Here is a 21,873-nt window from a genome sequence, read left to right on the forward strand (position 1 = left end):
ACAGTGGTGTCTTGGGGAAGGTATTTGTGTGTTTGCAGGCTGTTTCAGTATTAGAGCTGGTATGTCAGGACGGTGGGACTGTGTAACTAAAGGGGCTGAATGCTGAATTGGGGTCCTTGCAGTGGTTCTCTAGGTACTCCTGTAAGTGGTAGAGCTTTAACCCCTTGTTAGTCCTGATTATCTGCTAAATACAGAGATTCAAGTTTCTTCCCACTCCTGTATTTATCAGCTTCATCAGCACCACAAGGCAGAAAATAGTCTTTTGATTTTTAAGAAGGTCCTAAACAAAATCTGTGACTGACACGTGGTCAACTTTCAGAACTGGAACAGAGTGAACAAAAAACTTTTCCATGTTCCTGATTGTCTTGCAGTCAGTTTTGATGGGAAATAGGAATAGGATGCTTGGTCTGCATGAAAACTGGGAAACCACACATACAAGCTGTGGGCATTTCTCTGCTCAGCACAAACCTGCCTTACTGCTCAGCTGCAGGCAAAAAGCGTCAGTGAAAAGCTGCACATCAAAGATATTCCAGCTGTGTCTGCACAATCCAGCTCCATGGAGGAATGAGTATCAGCTAGGGCAGGCTAGGGCTGTCATCTAGCAGCAGCAGTGCCTGCTGTCCCCGTAAAGTAGCTGGAGTTTTTTGGCAGAGCTCTGCTGCTCGCTCTAAGCTTTGCTACAGTGGTGGTTTGGCTACTCATGCCTGACTTAGCCTAAGTATGTCCACAGATGACGTTGGTTGCTCTTTTGGGACACAGTCAAACCACACTTACACATTTGTTTGTGTCTTTGCATTTGTGTGAGAGCAATTTGCTGCAGCAAATTAGAGGTGGACTAATAATAAGGGCTGCCAGCATCTCAGGATCCAATCAAACTTTTCTGACTTTGTCTCAGAGGTACTCTCAACATGTCTGTTCAGGAATGTATGAAGGATGGTAAGAGATATTTATGGAGCTTTGATTCTGTGTTGTCACACAGGAGTGAATGATATTTTCAGGACTGAAGAGTTAAGTTGAACTGAACACTGCCATTTGTAAAAGTGTTAATCTCCTGCAGCTCACTTGTGCTGTGATGATTCAACTCTAGTTGTTGCTGCTTAGCTGACTACAAGATGATACGGTAATGCCATGGCATTAATTTCTACTGCAGTAACTCAGGAAGGGCATGGCTAAAATATTGAATCCTTACTGTTTCCTGTTTTCTTACCTCAGAAGAATAGCGTTTCAGAAGGCATTTAGGAACAATTTAAGCCCACTGGCCTTCAGACTGGTTTTGTTCTGTTTGCTCAAACATACCAGTTTGTACTTCCAATTTTTGAACTAGGGTAAATTACAAATGTATCTCCTATTTTCATTTATTCTTTTTAAGTAATGGAAAACCTGTGACAAAAGGTGTGACTCGCATGGGAAATGTACTTAGGGCCTTTTATGCATCCAAAGAGACTTGAAACATTCTGGTTTCTACAGAAGAGATTGAGTCATGAAACTTGAAACAACAAAATAATCATCTCCTTAATTTTGTTTGCCTGGAGTATTTTTATTTCTACACTGAGAGCAAAAATATACGAGCAGCATAGTATAAAAGCATATAAATGTTTCTATTTCTTTCAGAATAATACAGAGGTAGTTATGTTCCTGATGCACAGGCTTGCAGCCTTTCTTGCTTCTCACCCCACTCCAGCAGAGGGGAGGCTGGGGGTGCACAAGGAGCTGGGAGGGAACCCAGCTGACCAAAGGGACATTCCATACACACGGCATCATGCTCCAGCCTACAGAGCTGAGGGAAGAATATGGAAGGAGATGTTCAAAGTGACAGCATTTTTCTTCCCAAGTCACCATTAGGTGTGATGGTGTCCAGCTCTCCTGTGGATGAAGCACCTGCCTTCCCATTGGAAGTGGCGAATGAATTCCTTGTTTTGCTTTCCTCATTAAATTGTCTTTATTTCAACCCACCAGCTGTCTCACTTCTACTCTTCCAATTCTCTCCCCCATCCCACCCATGGGAAGAGAATGAGTGACTGCAAGGGGCTTGGTTGCTGTCTGGAGTTCAGCCATAATAGCTCCCTTCCTGCCTTTATCCAGTTGGGGCTACAGAGCAAGGCTGACAGACAAGTCCAAGTGCTAAATGGATTGTGGCAGGGTGATTTCTTTGGAAATAGTCTTCTTTGCTTGGACTATGGGAAAAGAACATTGCCCAGTCAAATCTGGTGTTGGTGATGACTGTGACTGCAGTGCAGTGGCAAGATCTTCCACCAGAATGCATAAATTTTCACTTTGGGGCTGTATTTTAATTTTAAGTCTCAGTTCTAACACATAGAGTAATCAGTGGGACAATTTGGCTCCATACTGAAGTGTTCAAATGGTTTAAAAGGTTTGGGGCTGAAGTAGTTTGGAATAATATCCAAGTGTTTTGCCATGTTTTTAAGAATTTTTTTAGTAGATATAGTGAATTTTTTCTCATTTAATAGGAATCACAAGAAAAGTCAAACTAGTCATAGCTTATTTTTTCTGAATATTAATTTGAATTTACATGGGATTGGGGAAGTTTTTATGTGTCTATTTTATTTTTTATGAAGTAAAAATATTTAAATCAAGAACTTAGGAAAAATGAGTAGATTTCAGATGAACTAGAAAACATGGAAAAACAATAACATTTTTTCAACAAGAACAGTAACACTGCATAATCAAAAGACAACAAATGTTTATTGGCTTGAAGTAGAACTAGATAGATGCCCAGTGGTGATTTTTTAGCACCTAAACCAGAATGCCCCCAACAGATTTACCTGTTTCAGATTTTACTATGTATGTTCACACAGTGTTCATTCTGATGACTCCCATTCCAATTAATATCTTTGTTTGTTTGTCTGTTGGGGTGTTTTTTTTGTTGTTTTTTTTTTGTTGTTGTTGTTGTTGTTTAATGAATAATCTATTACTCTGGAGTTCTCCTTAGCAACACAGAACATAAGCTTTGGTTTGTTGAATGATCCTTGCAAACTCAGACCTTTCCTCATAGCATCACACGCGTTAATTGATTTCCCTTCAGCTATGCATGTCTTTGAAGTTTTAATGGAAACCTGCCAGAAGTTGTGACAAGGTAAAGAACTGCATATTTTCAACCTCTCCCATCACCCTGCTTAATTTATAGATAGATCTTCATGTTTGGGCTGAGAGAGCCTATCTTAAAGTTTATGGAATGTGATTTGACAACAAAAACCTACAACTCTGTATCCCAAAGCAAGTGAGCACTGTGAGGTGAAACAAAATGTTTAAATTCCCCCAGTACACTGCCAGAAAACAGTGAAATGGCTTGGTGTTCCAAACTCAGGTTTTATCATCATGATCTCATTGCTCTGCAGCAATGGTGGGTTATGCCCTTACCAGGAAATGATATGGGATTCATTCACAAGGCAAAACTTAAAAATGTGTATTAGGGAAAAAAAGGGGTTTGAAAACACTAATTAAAATCAAAAACTCTTAACTATGGAAAGCCTTTCTAATGTCCATCTTGTAGCTGTCTAAAATTGCACCAAAAAGAATAGTATTTTTGTCACCGAGCCTATTATAACTGAGGTTTTCACCTACAATTTTCAAAATTAATAGGATCAAAATACACCTAATTTTCACAAATATGTCTGTGATGCCTGAAAATTATTGTGAAGGTTTCTATTATAGGAGATATTTTATTAACTTTATAACATGCTAGTGCACCTATGTAGTTCTTCTGAGAGAGAATTTATAGAGTTGTAGACCTTAGGCTTGGAAAGATTCCTGATTTTTCCCTTGTTTTTCCATACTAACCAATGTAAATATAAACTAGAGGATAGATAGGACAGAGGAAAAGACTGAACTAACTTTAAATAAAAGTAATGATATTTTTATGGCACTGTAAATGCTAATAGTAATCATCATTACTAATCACATCATAAGTCAGTTTAGGAAAACAGTGGACAAGAGCCCTGTGGATTTGAAGAATTTGATTTTGTAAACTGAAAACAGAAACATCCTTGGATTCTATCTCAAGTCCTCTTTCACTTAAAAAGGATATCACATTTATAAGATATTATAAATTTTTAAAAAGTCTTTGCATTACATATGCTGGCTATGGTTTCTCAGCTTTTGTTCCCTTTTTGGCCAATCTCAGAAAAAACAGAGATCAAAACTATAATTTTTGACAATGGGATATAGAGCAACTAAATTGTTATGTGGATAGGAAAAACAGATACCTCTTATTCTAACAGTTTCAATGTTGATCTCATGAATTGGTTTAGAATACACTGTCATCTCTGTTTAAAAAATAAACAAAAAAACTCTGTTCTGATGTTAAAGATTTGACCTTTCTTTTTGAATAACATTCATGTGGCAGGCGAGCATACAGGTTAAAGCACTTTCACTTTCAAGGTACAAGGTTTTATGTTAATGATGACAGATTTTCTTCATCATTCATTCCTAGAATGAATTTCTTTTGGAAAGGATAGTAAGAAATTCCTGATGTTGTATAGGTCTTGTTTCCAAATTTTGTTTTTCTAAAGATTATCTTAATAATCATCTTCTTGAAGAAGGAGGTGTGGGACCAGCAAACATATTGCATCAAGAAACATCCTGATATATAAGCATTTGAGACACACGAAACCTTGTTTGTCTTAGAACTTTTGTGTTAAAATAAACGTGATCCATTTATGTGTTTCAAAATAGAATTAATTAAGTTGGTACATGAAGTATAGGGGGAAAAAAAGCACATTTTTAGAGGATTCAGAATCCCCTTAAGCCAAGACATTTTAAAAAAAACTCCTAAACATACTTGTATTTAGAATTTCTAAGTGAGCTATAACTGTGCTACATTATCATTACTGTAACTGTCCTGCATCATCATTTTCCATTTAGTTTGCCTCAATACACAGAATATCTGGCCCTATTTTGTAATAAATTAATGGGTACTATGGCCTCAGCGGATCATTTCATTTCATATTTTCTTTCTCTGAATGTTCACAGAGAAAATACAAGATACAAAGGACGAAACTCCCCCTCATCCTGCTTTCCTCTTGAAAATATGGGACTTGGAACTGAAGTATCAGTGTGGGTGTAGTTTCAGTTCCAATTATTTTGATGATGCTCTCCCACCACCAAGGCTAAGTGCACATCCCCATTCTTGCTAATCTGTCAGTGGCACGGGATTGTGTTTCCCTAGGATGCCAATGCTTTGGGGCAGGGCAGGAGGCAGTGCTGCCCACTGGCACCATTGCCCATAGCAGGCAACAGGGGCCAGCTCCCATCAGACAGATCCCATTCAAATATGTGTGGAAGTGGAAAGATTGCTTCCAGGGCCAGCTCTGGGGTGGAAGAACTCTAGGGTGGGTCTTGCAGCCTGAAGACTGGGGAAATAAATCTCCTGGAGCACCAGGCTGGTTCCAGGCACATCCATGGCAGGTGTGTCCGTGCTTTCAGAAGTCAGTACAGACTGAGGTGGCTCTCTGTGGAGATAGCCACGGTCCTGTGCAGCCTTTGCCCATCCCAGCTGCCTGACTGGACCCTTATTCCTAAAGAGTCTTATTCCTAAAGAGCTACTTCAGTACACAGGCATCATCTTTCCTAGCTTTGCTGGTCCTTGCTAATTTTTTTGATTCATGGAATGAGTTATACTGTGGGTATATGGGATATCTCAGTTCCTATGCAAAACCAGGCTGCATCCCCTGGTTGTTAGCTGAGGAGATGCAGCACAGTTAGAAAAAAAAAAAAAGAAAAATGAAGTGTCCTATTTCATACAAGGGAGTCCTGCTAAGTCCAAGCAGAATTCATAAGACTTCAGGCAGGGAAGCATTTGTATGAGGGGGAAGAGCTAAAAACTGAATCTGTACTATTAAAATGAGAAAAGGAAGGAAAAAAGCATCAGATGAATGGTTTTAGTAGGCTGGTGAAAAATAAGTATGAGAATTTAACAACTTCTGGAAAGTAAGAGACAGTTAAGGCAAATGCCTCTTTTTTTTATATTATCTTGTGCTTTTAGAGCTGGTTGACAGCCCAGAGAATTACTGGCAGGCCCAGAAGGGAAACTCTGCCTGTCTTAACTGTGACAAAATCTTTGAAAGAAGACACAGCCATAATGTCAGCATTTCCATAAAGGAGAGCAACACCTCAGAGTCCTGAAAATGCTTCAGAGCAGCTTCCCAGTGGGGCTTTGTGAGGAGTTCAAAGAGGCCATGTGAATTCACAGAAAGTAACTAGGTTGTCCTTTCTCCTTTCTGCCAGGTAGGGAGTTACCTGTTCTCCCACTGAGCTAATAAATTTCTTTTAGAGTTGAATAAATAACATGAGGGGAGAGAGAAGCATTCAGGGATGGATTTCAGTTCCTGCAAGAACAAGAACTTCCTCCAAAAAGCAGAAGATCCTTTTGGGCACAGGTTCCAGGCATATGGTCACTGGCATTTTGGGCTCTTGAATAGCTGCCAGATGATGCAAGATCTGATGGCATAGGTGAAGCTTGAAATTACTCTTAAAACCTCCTAACAGCAATTATTGCCCTTTGAAACAGTCTTCCTTGCTAATGGTACAAGCAGAGGGCTCAGAAAGCACAGCCAAAGAACAGCCCTTCTTAGTGCTTCAGAGGCAGGAGAGTCCCTCTTTTCTATTAGGTAACAGAAATAAAATATGCCACTGTGGAAAATGGAGATCCTAGAATGCCAGTGCTGACAAGCTTTGAGACTTCTTGCAGATGAATCCCATGTGGAAAGCCAACTGATCCTGATATCAGTGTAACTCCCAGGAATTCAGGCTTTGGAATCAGCCATGTATTTTACATGGGGTGGAAAAGCTATTCACTTTCAAGTTCTACAATATTTGAACCTATTCCTCCCTGACATGCGCAGTCAAAATGTGTGTGACCAATGGATGAACTATGTATTATTATATCTGTGATATCATGAATGACTGCCTGATACTCCATAGCCTTAAAAATTATGCTAATAACATTTTCACTGGCTAATGAAATTATTTTTTCAAGGAAAGAAAGTATTATGGGGGAGAAAGCATGGAGAGAAGGGCATTTTCAGCAGGTGTAAAATTATTTTATAAAAAAGACATGAACATTTAAATTCCTGATGTGGACATGTAGTGTTTGTTCGAGGGCTATATATATTGGTTACTTGCAGTAATGTATTTACCTGTCAGCAAGGACATGAACCTCAGTACAAAACAAAATCTAGTATTAATGGAAAAACTCCTAACTTTGACTTTTTTTTATTCATTTCAATTTCTGTTAGGAAACATTTTAGCGTGTTCTGTTAAAATGTACCTCATTGATTTTACTTTTTTCTTTTTTTTTCTTTCTCCTATGCCATTATGCATTCAAATACATTGTAGCATCTACAGGCTCTTTTCTGAATCAGATTAAAGCATACCATGTTCGATGAACCCATAAATAAAGACTTCTATTTTCACTTCTGTTTCAATCAATGTATATCCACCAAATAGAGGAAGAAAACAGAATATATTTTCCCTTCAGTTGTTCTGGTTCACCTGAAAGTTAGGGATGGAAAAATGTGTTTGAAAATGCTTTTTGTAAAACTGAGTAAATTAAAACAATCTATGGTACAAATTTTTGGAACAAGATGTTTCAAGGAAAAGGGGAAGTAAGAAACTTAAATTCACATGCACTAACATATTTTTTTTTCTTTAAATAGAGTTAGACATTTGATTAAGCTGTTGATGCAAGAGTATTTTACCCTCTTGTAATACTTCAACATTGTGCAGGAAGCTAATGTATATGAAGGTTGGTAACAGCTGAGTGAAAACACTTTTTCAAAGATTGTTTGAGATGGAAGTCAAAGTAACCAACAGCTCTTTGTCAGCAATACAGTTGCTGGGTACATAACTGTGTGAAGTCTTTCAATTGTGCATTTTATCCCCCATATTCTAGGAAAAATAATGAATTATAGAAGGCTTTTATTGCTCAGACTTCTTTTAAGCTTTTGCAAATTCAGGGCTTAAAGTACATACAGTTTGGCCTGCTAAACATATATTTTCCTGGACTTTTGCATATTGAAAAGGAAGGTTTTTTTCCTGAAGTAACTGGAAAAGCCAACCTGAAAATTGCTGTGTCTGGTAGCAGTGCCTGTGGAAGCAACAGGTCACAAATGTGTATATATATATATATAGTAAGATGAGATCCATTTGAAGTGTTTGCTATGTCTATCATGTACAGAGTAGAGGGATTTCTATTTCTCAGCAAAAATTTTAATATCTAAGGCATATTCTTTTCAGGTGCTTTCTTATCTACAGTCAATTTGTACCTTTGAGTGGTGGAAAATACCCTTTATCAATGGTTAGGACAAGAAGACACATTCTTTTCTCTTAAATTTGATGTACTTGTCTGCTTTATTTTTCTTACCTTCTGTATTTGAAGTGTACTCTCTTATTTAAACATTCTTGCTTACAAACACTTTTTACTTCTTTTGAAGCCATGACTACTTCTTGATGATGCCACTACTCCAGAGAGTTGAAAAAAAAATTAACATTAGGGTTGAAAAAAAAAGTTAACATTAAAAAAAAAAGAAAATAAAAGGAAAATTTATCTTCTGAAGCAGTTAATCTACATGGATATTCTGAAAATGCAAAACAACATCAATTCAGTAGTTTCTGGAGTCCAAGGAGCCCATGTCTAGCACTCAGGAAAACAACCTTTAAAGAACATGGAAAAAACCCAAATCACTATGACAGTTCTGAATTTGCAGAAGTGCAGATATATCTACTGAAAAAGCCTTTTAAAGGTAATGTTTAAATGTGGGAAAGAAAACCGATCAAAAATTTAAGATATAACCTGCTTTGGTTTGGGGTTTTTTTCCCCATATCTATTCTTTCCTTAGCTGGTAACAAATTTTTACCTGTTTTATTCTGCCTCCCCTGCCAGTTTTAAATTTGCCCCTGCCTTACATTTCCATCTCCTACCAAGTGCTTCCTCTCCCTTTTGCTGAGACCTAATTTTCTGCTTGAAAACAAGCCAGGTGAAAATAGGGACAATACATTTGAGTAGTTTTGGGGATCTGGAAGCTGTGGAGGTCTCTGTGCTGGGAACAAAAGTGGTGCTATGTCCTCTGCCGACAGCACATTGCTTTTCCCTGTGGCCTCATCATCAGCTCAGCTGGTGTAGTGGCCAAGAGGGGCAGTGACTGGGGGACACTGCGTGGGCTGGCTCTTCTTCACTCCACCTTTCCCTTCTGCTCTTGGATGTTTCCTTTACTTGGCTTCTGCTTCGATTCTGTTTAACAAGTTTGCTTGGCTATTAGAAATTATTTGCTAAGTCTAAATGCTTGTTAATATTGGTGTGTCTTTAATGTGGGATGTCCTGCTGTGACAACCAGTTTTACAAAACTATGAGACAGGGATCATGTTTTCCACTACCTGATATTTTTCTATTCAACACAATACAACCCTTTGTATTAAGATCAGTTTGAGGAATCTTTATAAGAAATGTCATAGCAAAGTGGGTTGTTTAATAAAAAATGATGAAACATTTCCTCAAGATCGAAGAAGGTGATGCAGTATTATTTTAATATAACTACATAATTATAATTCCATGTTGATTTTTAATTTAGTCTACAGTTCCCAGACACCATCTAAACTGAAGAGAAGTTCAGATCCCTTGCTTTTCTGTAGTCATTGACTCTAGTTAAGGGACTGTTTAGGAGCTGATGAGCTATATTGAAGTCAATGGACCTGAAAAGGGGTTTGCAGTAATTTTATTGATAACGCAGAAAAAAATAATCCTAGTTTTAAAACAGCTTCCCCCAATTTAGTAAATTGTTGGAGTTGTTAGAATAACAGTAGCAATGGATTTCAGAAGACAGTGATTTGAATCACCAAGCACAGGGAGAGGCATCTTGCTGTACAGGTGCTTGCAAGTGCAGTAATTCTAAAGATGATGGAGGAGGACAAACTGCAGTAGTTTAAAAGATGTTGTGGTGGTTTGACAGGAAATATCTTTTCTGGGATGCTGTGATTAGGCCAATGGATGTTCAGATTTTAATATTGGCACCTAATGTGGCCATTGGGACATTGGGTCTGCCTCTGAGAACACGGGGTTAAAAGCACAGCTCTCCCCTGGCAGCCTCTCCTGGGTTCCGGTCAGGGAAAGGTTGAGAGCTGCCCTGCCCGGCTGCGGGCTGGGCGGGGCAGGGGCAGCCATGGGGCCGGGTGAGGTAGGCCCAGGGGCAGCCATGCGGCCGGGTGAGGTAGGCCCAGGGGCAGCCATGCGGCCGGGTGAGGTAGGCCCAGGGGCAGCCATGGGGCCGGGTGAGGCAGGCCGGGCCCTGGACAGAAGGGAGGGGAAGGCCCCTGCAGGATGGAAGGGTGGAGGGGCACTGAGAGGCATCGGGCAGCCACCCCCAGAGGGAGAGAGAGCCTGTGCCTGTGCTTGGCCGGCCGAGAAGGAGAAGGGGGGTGCGGTGAGAAGGTGCCCGGCTGGGCAGCCATGGGAGTTCTGGACAGACAGAGCCTCAGATTTTTAACCCTTTTCTTGGATGATGGAAACCTTACAAATGCTAATCCTCCTGGAGCTGACTGAGGAGAGAGATATAGATGAGACAAGAGGAAATGGGCCATGAGAGAAATAGAGAAGAACTCAGGAGAAGAGATGATGGAGTAGCTTATGCTGGACTCTTTTTGTGTAGCCATGGACAGAGCCATGTTTCCTTGTGATACAGGGACTGCGTTCTAGGGGGAGGCAATGCCTCAGGACCAAGAGGGTTCCGTGTGGGTACCCCTCGGCTCCAGGGGGTGAAAAATATGGGCGTGACAGATGTCCTGAAGTTGAGACTGTGCCTTTTTGGAGTGGGATGAAGCATCCTTAAAAGTTGACCCTAGAAGCAGCTCTGGTCCATGTGCAGTGGTGAGAGCGCTGGACATGAAAGGAAGAGGTCACCACTGGCACAAGAAGGACTCCTTCTCCTCTTGATGAGCTGAGGATGGAGTATTCTGAAGGGTGGTGCCGGACTGAGAGTCAATGATTTGGGGGATGTATTGTATTGGGAATTTGGCGGGGAGGAGGAGGAGATGTATTTGTGAAGTTTTCATTTTCCTTGTGTGTTTCTTTTTTTTTTTTTTTCCTTTCTCTTGTAGTTTAGTTAATATTTTTTTTTCCTAAGTGGGAGCCTGCTTTGCTTATTCCTGGTCACATCTCACAGCAGGAACCAGGGAGAGGGTATTCTCATGGGGACACTGGCATTGTGCCAGTGTCAAACCATGACAGATATGAAGCCCTACACTCAAAGTCCCTTTTTAAGGGCTCAACTACTAGCCACAGAATGACTCAAATGTTAAAAAGATCAAAGTTTCACACTGTCAATATTCAGTGTATTGATTTGGAGTAAAACTAAGCTGCAAGCCTCAAAAGTCAGCACAGGCCAAGTCTTGGTGCTTTACAGGCAACCAAGAGCAAAGAGAAGCAAGGGTGAGTGTAGCAGGGAGTTGTGTGCTGATGGGAGCCCTTCTGACAGGGGGTTGCAGGATTGGAGCTTCTGATTTAAAGGCCAGGTGGTGTGGATGTAAGAACTTTAGGACTAAAGAGAAAAGAAGAAATTCCTGTGTGGAGGGTGTGCTTGGAGAGAGGAAGGAGACAGAAGGATTTGAGCCACATTTCAAAACAAGAATTTTATTACTTTGGAAGGTGTGTGTAACAAAGCTTCTTAAAGCAAAGAATAGGCCTCCCTATTAAGTCAAAATAGAGTTTTATGAATGACTGGGGCTTAAATTTCTGTGGCAGGGGTTATAATTACATGCTGAATACTAGTGTATTAATTGCTGATTGGAAGTTGGGTTAGTTCTCAACTGATGGAAGAAAAAGCACAAATTTTGTTCTTTGAATTTAGAGAGAGATGAGAGGTTGTGTAGGTATGTAACAGCATAATGGTTTGTTTGCTAATAAAATTTTTGCTAATTTTAGTGGCATTATAGCAAATGCTGCAATATCCATATAGGAGTAAGAATAATACAAAGAGCATTACCTGCTAATGTTAACTGCTTTGCACTTGTTCTCAGGAGTATTTTGGATAGGCACAATATCTGGAAGCATCTGCCAACAAGAAGCACCCTAAGAAGTAAAATTCACAAACAGGATATAGAGTTTTTAACTACTCAATTGTTTTCCTTTTTGTTTCTTCCTTGTATAGACAGTACCTTTCTTTCCCCTTTCATCTTTGTGAGCTGACCACTTCTATTACTTTCTTATTTCTGCTGAGGCTGGTAAGCTGGTTTGATGCATTCAGCAGTCAAAAGTGCAGTTCTCTGTGCATTTGTGTTGGCTGACTAAGCTAAGTGAAAGAGGCTGACTGTGAAAGTGAAAAGGTGATTTACGCTAGTGTCAAAGTGTTGTGCAGTAATAAAACTCAGGGATTGTTGGACACACATTATATTGTACAATTATATAATTATAAACAATATAATTGGAGGCAGTTGAGCTTGAATGCAGCAGGCTGTTATTTAGCAATCATCTCTTTCAAGGCTCATTAAACACAGATTTATATAGAAAACCAAAGCTTTGCTCTATAAAGGCTAACTATGTGGTGGCATTTATTCCCCAAAATGTAATGCATAGATCTAAAGCTGTCAACGTCTGTAATGGATTTACTCAGTGATTGTGAATGAGGTTTTTCAGCAGATATGACAGTCCCAAGCCCTTTGCCTTTATTTGAGGCATTTTTTTCTGAGAGTTTATTTGTATGTCTGGTTTTGAAGGCTAAAGAGCCTACACATGCATACATCTGTCATCTGAGATTTTGAAATCTGACAAGGAGGGACAATAGAGATGGTAAAGTGTTTAGAAAGGTAACAAAGATCTCTTGAAGTCATTCATATTTTGGTTTTACTTTAGCCCTTTAATATTTTGTAGTTCTGAAATGATGAGTTTATGGGGAAGAAAATTGAGAAGCAAAAAATTTTGTTGCTCCTATCCCAAGGAATTTAGTTTTATTACCTGATATAAGTTTTACTTAAAAATGTAAATGTATAAGAATTTTATGAATAAAGAAGAAAAGCCTCAGAACTAAGAACATCCTACCATGAGGAGATCTACAACACATATTGGTCCACTCTGACTCAACCTTTTAAGATTTGGCAGAAGTTTGTAACATAAAGTTGTATTTAAATATTTCTATATATAAACTGAAATTTTAAATATTTAAATATTTTTCTCAGTTTTTTTTAGTATCTAGAAGTCTATCTGATTTTTATACAGAGTTGTTAAATTACTATATAAAAAACTAAGATGTACTTAAAAGGAGAGCCTGCAGACCACCTCTCTGGGTGCAGCCCTGTGAGAGCACAGCTTGGCACTACCAAGTATCTGGCCCACATATGCTCAATAGAGTTTTGCATTTGTTATCATTTCATACATGAATTTTTAGATGCTTCATTTTAATGGTGTCCCTGACATGCAGTGTGTTTCATTGCTGTTCCTTCTCTCAGTGATCTGTGGGGGCCTGACAGATGCAAGGCTCCTGTGAGTTTTGTCATGCCTCTGCACAAATCTCTGCCATGGTAGAGGTGCTGCATCACTGTTCCCAGAATGCAGTACCTGACTTCAGCAGCTTGTGGCTGTCAGCCTTTTAGTAAGATACTGAATTTTGCATCACTGGCTTTCACTTTGCTGGGTCAGAAACATGTCTGCAAAATAATTGTAGTTTACTTCAATTCACCTATGATACTGGAAAATGTTAATTATTCAAGTATCAGTTATTGTAGATAGATGTTTTGAATGCATGTAAAGCATTGTGCACTTGATACCTTTAGCAAATATATCTTAGTTTTAGCCTTTAGTAACTGTGATATAGAGTTTTGCTTCAGAGCTGCTTTTCTTCACCCACTTCTGACTTGTTGGCTCCTTTATCTAAATGTGTTAACTTGTAATGTTTCTCAGGATCACATTAGTGAATTAACAAGGTCCAACTTCTTGTAGCACCATTTTTAAAGTTTAGAGATAAAGCATTTCAAAATGCCAGCCATAAAATTCAATGTTTCTCGGTAAGACTAATTTTTTTTGCTTTTCATTAAAAAAAAAATTTAAAAAGAAATTTAAAATTTTCTTAGAAGCATAAAGAGCATAGAGCAGTCTTCACTGGCTCCATTATAAAATGGTCTCAAAACATTATGACAATGGTTTGATATAAAGGTTTTTGCTTTTTCCCCTCTCCTTTATGCAAATCTACTCAATCTAACTAGGTAATCTAGGTAGTTGACTAGGTTTGTGGGTTGCGTTATGGCTTTGGTATTCCATGGTTTCAGAAGTCCATAGATAATGAACCTTAGCTGGAAACAGACTTGGAAAAGCTTGACCTGCTCATGTTAATTCTGTAGCTTCTGAGTGCACAAGCAGTGCATAACTCAGATCCCCAAACTTTCAATTTCTCAGTTACATTAAACTGTTTTTAAAAGAAAATACTGAGTTATGTTAATTAACACTGCCCTTTTTGTTTCTATCTGAAGTCCTCTCAAAAATAAATTGCCAGTGGTCTCCTGGTGCTCTGGATGAAAGAAGCAATCCTTATCTAGTGCTTTACAGAATTTCATGGCTAGAAAACAGTGCAATGTGAAAATTTATCTTGGTTAATCACTATAGTATAGTGTGCAGACTTCTATGATTTACAAAATACTGAATTTAGAAGCCAAATCAAGAGCTCATCTTTCTACAGGTGGTTTGGCTTTGAAGTACTCTTTGCTGATGTATTACAGCTATGAAACAGGAATTTCTGTATCACAGGGTTTTATCACCCTATGGATGGGAGAAAAGAGAAGCAGCATCATGGGATTTTCCCTTAAAATTGGTGTTAGCAACATCTTCCCAAGGTGCCTGGTTCCTTGGGATCCACAGACATGGCAGTCTCCACCACATGGATCCCACATTGTCTTTGTCTTGCATGACTTTTTCTGTCTGTGTGTCCTTCCCATGAAGGTGAGCAGATTATTCTTCAGGACATGGAGTTTTGCTCTGCTTATCCCATCATGGCTGGCTCATTGGGAAGCTCTGCACAGGGAAAGAGCAGTAGCCAAACAAGCCTTTGTCTTTAGAGGCGCTGTGATTCCTGAGCTGTTGTTCTTTCTGGTACTTGAAACAATAAATTAATATCTTACTTTAGACATTAGGGAGTAATAACTTGGAGCTGAGGGTCTTAAAATTGTTACTTGAGGGAGAATTAAACAATACATAACAACACATATATGGTAAGTGTAAAACAACTTTAAGAGGGAAACAGAATTACACTCCATGCCAAATAGTTTGCTCACTGAGAAAATTGCATTTTTTGAAGCTTTAACTCTTTTAAGAAATTGGATATTGGTTTGTGTGACTTTCACGTTTTTCCAATTGAATTTGTATCAGCTTTCATATAGTGCATTTCCTACTCTGACAGGTTAGTCCAAAGATAAAATATTCCTTATTGTAAACAGCCATATTGCAGACAAACAGCACAGAGCACAACTAATAGGATTCACTCACAGATCTTTTCCATCATTAGTATTGCATAACTATTTTGTGCACTGAAGGGTGATGGTCTTTTGAAAGAAGGAAGCAAAGAGAAAATTGAGACATGAACTCCATCTTGATGTAAAAAAGAAATGCTTTCAGTTTTACATATAAGGAAATACATTTGAAATTGAAAAAAGAAAAACAGTGTGTATTAAATCTGGTGAATCTTCAAGCTAATTTTTTTAAATCTAGATAAACATATGTATCAATGATTGAATATATTGCTAATATATTTCCATTACACTGGTTTTGATTCATAAATCTTCCGCTAAGCAAAAATGCAAATAAAGAGAAAGACACTATAGATTTAAAACATAGAGTAATATTTTTAAAGAAATTATGGATCTCACAGCATTAAAAAAAAAGATCCTTCAGATTTTAGCAAATATATTATAAAGGTGAGATAGATATGCCAGTGTTTATCCTGCCACTCACCTTTAAAATGTTTTCAGATCCTCATAGAAAGAGGCTGTGAAAGCCCTTCTCAGTCATGGCTCTTCCTACGGCAGAGCCAGCTCAAGTGCCTGGACCACCCACAGGACTTGGGCACCTTCAGGGAAATGTAGAGACCTTTCTGAGATCAGCAGGGCCCTAAAGGAGCTGGTCTCATTTGCTATTCCTAATAGTTTCAAAGACAGAGGTTGGACTGCTTCTGATGAGCTAATGCAAATATTACTTCAAAGATATTCATGGCACAGGAAATGTAAAGCAAAGTGAAGTGTAATTTACAGGGGTGGGGGTGGAGAATCAGCTTTGGGTTGTTCATTTGAAAGCAGTGGATACATTTAATCTGAACTGCAGAGCGCTGTCCAACTGGTTTAAACCTCGTCTCTTTTAATTACTGAAATGTTCCCTAGAAAACTGTTCTAATAGCAAACAAGTGCTGCAAATCAGCACAAAAGAATGTGTAACTCTTCTCCCGTGTAAGCATGTGACAAATCAATTTGCTTACAGGCTATAGCAGAAAGTTGGTGGTCTGCATCTCTTTCCTCTTCATACCATCCAAGTATGCTGTGACAGAATTATTCCTGAGGAAATTTCCTGATGCATTATAAAGCCAGACTGCTGGTTTGAACCTTGCAGCATCTAACAGTTTTAAATTTTACTTTCTTGTTTGCACTTAGCTACGTGCAAACATGGCTCACCACAAAACAAACAAAAAAAACATGGAAATAATCCCCTGTATCAACTCTTCCAAACAACTATATTTTAAATTATTTTTTCCTCCTTCTTATATATATATAAAATATTGATGGATATCATTCTAGCCCAAGGCAAGAAAAGGGGGTCTGGAAGATCGCTTTTGCCCTTCAGTAACTGTTATAACTCCCTATCAAGTTAATGGAAGTTCTTCCACTCAATTGAGTAGAAATGGGATTAAGCCTTTGCTTACTGATTCCATTCTGATGCAGTCAAGTTTCCTGCATCCGTATCACCAACAGAAAAACAGGAAGGCCAACGTTAATAGATATTGCTTAAAAAACAGTATTAGGTGTCCTAGGTTAAATGATCCTGACTTGTGTATCTTTTCATAGCCTACTCTGAAACAAGATTTCTTGTGCTGCTTAAGTGGAGTCAGTGAAACAATACAAGTCAGCAATGGCGGATTCATGCTCCGTTCTTCGCATGAGAACTTAGATTTCTGTGCACCAAAAGGTGGAGATTTTATGTTGTGTCATCTCAAGTTCACACTCATGTTATACTGCTGTCATGCTAGTAGAGAGTTGAAGGTGTTTTCTTTTCAAGAATATTAGCACTATAAATATGTTCTGCATACATTTATGAGTGTTGGTCACCTCTAATTTCTGCTTGCTTTCTAGTGAATGCAGGCTGATAGGAAGTCTTGTTTGTCGTGTTTATAGCTCAAGAAATTTCAGCAAAATTGTTCAAGATCTTAGGCTGAATATACAAGGACTAAAGACTTGACAGCTATGATTTTTAGAGAGCTGGTTTTATAAAAATGCAATGGATAAAATGGTACTGTTGGCAGAAAAGACCCCCCTCATCTCCATTACCGTCCTTATTGTCTCTTTCCATTTCCTTTTTCCACCGTCTTCTTTTGGTTTTTCTCTGAGAGAGAGAATATGTAGAATGGAGCAAAGATGAAAAGTGGAAGTAAAATCCTTTGCCCAGGATTTTCCTCCTGGAAAGCTGAGAGGCCTCAGAGAAAAGGAAAACCATTTTTATCTCATTTGCTTCTCCTGTGTTGTGCTAGTCTGGAATGTGTTTGGAGATGTTTAAGGTGATTACCTAATTAGATTCTGGTGTAAGTTGTTTTGACTTATTGGCCAACTGGAGCCAAGCTGTGTCAGGACTCTGGAAAGTGTTACGACTTTTCTGTATTATCTTTTTATCATTCAGTAAGTATCCTTTCTGTATTCTTTAGTATAGTATAGTATCATATTCTTTAATATAATATAGTATAATAAAGTTATAAATTAGCCTTCTGATACAATGGAGTCAGATGCATTATTCTGCCATTGTTGGGGCATCCCTGCAAATACAGTATAAAAGAAAAAAAAGTGGGATTTTTTCTGGTCTTTGAAGATTTATTCAAAGGGCATGATAAGAATTTGTGCATACCAATTCTAATTTTTCAGTAACCTCTAGTAGGTTTTGTACATCTTTCTGAGATTCTTCTTAGAGCCCAGTGCTAGACCCCAGAGAGGACTGGGGTGATTTATCGGTGATTTATCTTATTTTAATATTTATTAATATTTTAATAAATATTAAAATGAGATAAATCACTGATTGGGAAATCAGTGATTTATCAGTTCATATTTGAATTGTAACAGAAAGTGAAAAGAAAGTTTTGGGATCCTCAGTTATCTGTGGTGCTAAACTGCTTTTCATGCTTCCCCACAGAAGTCCATGGTTTGTTAGCCTGTTCTAAAGAGGGCAAGACTTTATCATGAGTGAAAATGTTTTGCTTCTTTTTCAACAGGTCAAGTTTTCTTTGGATTGAGGTGGAGCTGTGGCTCATGGACATCTGATGTGATAGGTAAGCTGAATTTTATTTATCTTATTACATTATTACCACATGACAAATATTGATCTTGATTATGCTAGTGTAAGTACAATTTATTGTCTGTCTTATTTTGCATTTTCACCAGTATTAGTGAAATGAAAATTTGCCTTTCTTTCCATTTCTCTCAAATGACACTTAAAAATCAAAGTTTAAATTGTTAGAAATGACCATTTTATTTAGAAACAATATACATCAGGAGCTGTTTAACAAAAAAAAAAAAAACAACCAAAACCAAACTTTAACAAACCTTATTTCTTGAAATACGATGTTAAGATATCCTGAGAAGACAGTTCAGAAAATCTGGTGTAATTGATGTACAGCCCATGTGCTCATACATTTAATAGATAATTGTTTGGGTGAAGTAATGGTCAACAGCACTACATTACTTAATGGCACTGTTTTCTCTTTGGCTATTTAATCATTGTGCAGTATTTAAAAAAGGAGTCCTAGTATCTCACTAAAGTGAGATAAAAGTATGTGTAGAGTCTTATGTTGTATTTGCTGGATTTTATTATTCCCTGTAATTGTTTAATACTTGAGGCATGCAACTACAGACCTGTTTGGTCTTATGAAACAGTGGTGGGACCAAGCAGGAGTTTTGTGTTCCCTGAAGTATGTGAGGCTGCTCCAGTGCTAGAGAAATAGTGAAGAAAATGTAAAAGGATTTGAGTTAAGCTTGCATAAGGCTCTAAAAATATGGGAACATCCACCATGGAAGCGATTCCAGGAAGGGTTTTGGCAATCAGAAGCAGTTAGGCAAATGGTGTCCTGCTGCGTGTCAATCAAATAGATGCATTGTAGAAATGTGTATTTAATTGTGGAGAGTTGAGCTGAAAAAGGTGGGACTGCAACTTAAAGTTGCAATAAAAATTTCTAGGTATAAAAGAAAAAAAGGAAATTATAAATAGCTATAAGTTTACCATTTCTGAAAACCAGTTTAGGAGACTGCTTAATTATGTAATTTTTCAAGTTGCAAGGTAACTTTTTCTGAAGTAATCTAGACAAGATATATATATATATTCCTGTTAGGATTTTCAGCCCTATTTACAGTACATATTGTTGTTTACATTAACTTATTTACAGTTAGGATTTAGAAATGAAGGTAGGGGAAAAAATGTCCATTTTCACTCAAATTGATACAGACCATTAAAGGCAAACTGGTCGCACCAGACTAGCACTGGGATGATGAAGTGACAGTAAATTAAATGACAGGGAAGGTAAAATATATGATAATATTTTTAGCACCAGAACAGTTTGCCACCCAGACCTATATATCATGCATGAATTGAGCAGCTTCTAAAATGTCAGTACATTGTGACTTACAGCTCAGAAATTTGTTAGATGAAATGAAGTTTATTTTGTGGGCATGTAATACCTTGCAATTTATTATACAGGCAGGCGTTTAATGGGTTCTGAGCATGAATGCCTCAAATGAGAGGTGCACTCATACTGCAGGAGTGTTTGAGAGAAATCAATGTTTCACATATGTGTATGTAAATGTGATTGAGAACACTGGATCAAATGGATATATTTTTGCATTGCTATGTTGCCTTTTATCATGGATTGGATAAATCCATTCTTGCTTGTGGGAAGCAGGAAAAGGAAAAATGGCACTGCAGAAATATGTGGATCTTTCCCTCCTTGCAGAAAGAGAAGGATTCATATCAGAGAACTGCATGAGCTCACCTTTTCAGTAGAGGTTTTCTACCTGGTGTTTGTGTATGTGTATGAGTATCTGTTATGTAGCATAAAAGATCAATGCATTTCATCTTTCCTTAAAAGAGGAAAAATCTAAAATCTAAGGCAGTGACAGGAACAAGTGTCCAATGTTCTGGAAGGTCTGATCCTGAGGAAATGGAATATAGATTGTACCACAGGTTTAAAGCAGAAACAGAGTGACAGAATTACAGTCTGTAAAACACACACAATGTTGTCAAGCCATTAACACACTTATGAAAGTTTTTCTTAGTAACATAATTAATGTCCTAAAATCCACCAGGAAAACAGATGGCAGCTAGTGGATTTGACGTGTATACAGTTCATTATGTGCGTAGAAGGATAGTGAGACTTTTATTCTTGCAGGAGGAACAGCACTTTGCTGAAAAAGAGAGGCAGGAACACAGGCAGCTGTTTCAGGAAATGGCATTCCAGCAAGTTGGAAATATGGAACTGAGAGGGAAATGAAGAGCCCAAAAGTGAGAGTTCAGTGGCAGAGGTTATAGTGGAGGAGCTACAGTGAGAAGCTGAACAAATACAGTTAAAAACACCCTTCATTATCCCTGGTTCAGTACCTTGGGTTTCTCTGATTGCTAGTGCTTAGTTACTTGTTGTGATGGCAACTCCCCACCTTGGTTCATTCTGCTTTAATTCTCAGTTGCATGGCTTGAACACAGCAAAAGTACAAAGGAGATGAAACTGGAGTCATAATGGCTGGGTTCAGACAGGTCATCTGAGGATGGCAGAAGAGAATAAAATCTGCTGAAGGTATTTGGGAAAAGTTGCTTCTCTGTTAAGGAATAATGCCAGTAACTGGTATGTAAAGAAAATGAAGGAGCACCATCCATGCAGTTCAAAAGTACAGGAGAGGTAAACTGTGCAGTGAACATGGACTACATGTTAAAGAATTCAAGCAAACACCTTTAAAAATCAGTCACCATATTGCATTGCTTTGCTTTTCAATTAATTATTATAATTATTTATTACAGTGATACCATTATGTATGGTTCAGCATTGGATATGGTTGCCCCCAGAGATGAATTTGGAGTTGAAAAAAATCGAAAATAAACTTTCAGTGGAGACAGAGCTGAAAATGAAGCTATTTCTGTTCTGACAGTGTTGTTTCTAATAGAGGGTACTGCAACGTGCAGAGGCTCAGAAAGATGCCAGTGAAAATAACAACCTGACATTATATGTGCAGTAAATACTGAAGACCAGAGGCTGGTTTGTTACTTTTTTTTTTTTTAAATATATGGGTTGTTTATTTCAGTTTTAGTTCATGCTAATCTGCTTGATAGCTCATTATCTTTCTCCTTTGGTTTCATGGCAGTCTACCAGTTTATGTTAATGGCTGTTTCTTTATCCAGCCTCATAAGGTCATCATTTGAAATGGTAACTTAGGGCTGATGTTTACATAAGTTAATATCTCTTTTCATTTTATATGGGCACACTGAAAAACTGAAAATCACTTACTTTAAACAAATTGTACTAATAATATGCAGTCTTTTGAGACTAAAATGCAAAATTCAAAGTCTATTAGATTGGCTATCTAATCAGAGTTCATGACAACAATATAATTGTTTTTGTTTAAAAAAAAAAAAAAAGGAAATGCAGACAAAACAAA

The 21,873-nt window shown here is 38.0% G+C and overlaps 1 protein-coding gene across 11 annotated transcripts in view; it reads left to right on the plus strand.

The window, feature by feature from the left end:
* LOC136563103 (poly(rC)-binding protein 3-like) overlaps positions 1-21,873 on the plus strand; it is a 500,444-nt gene that overhangs the window by 181,593 nt on the left and 296,978 nt on the right. For all 11 annotated transcript variants that reach the window (XM_066560312.1, XM_066560287.1, XM_066560296.1 and 8 more), the window contains one exon: positions 18,450-18,506. The gene's annotated coding sequence lies outside the window, so the exon portion shown is untranslated. The remainder of the gene's footprint in view (positions 1-18,449; positions 18,507-21,873) is intronic.

Source organism: Molothrus aeneus, chromosome 1, assembly GCF_037042795.1.
Source record: "Molothrus aeneus isolate 106 chromosome 1, BPBGC_Maene_1.0, whole genome shotgun sequence".
Classification (NCBI taxonomy): domain Eukaryota; kingdom Metazoa; phylum Chordata; class Aves; order Passeriformes; family Icteridae; genus Molothrus; species Molothrus aeneus.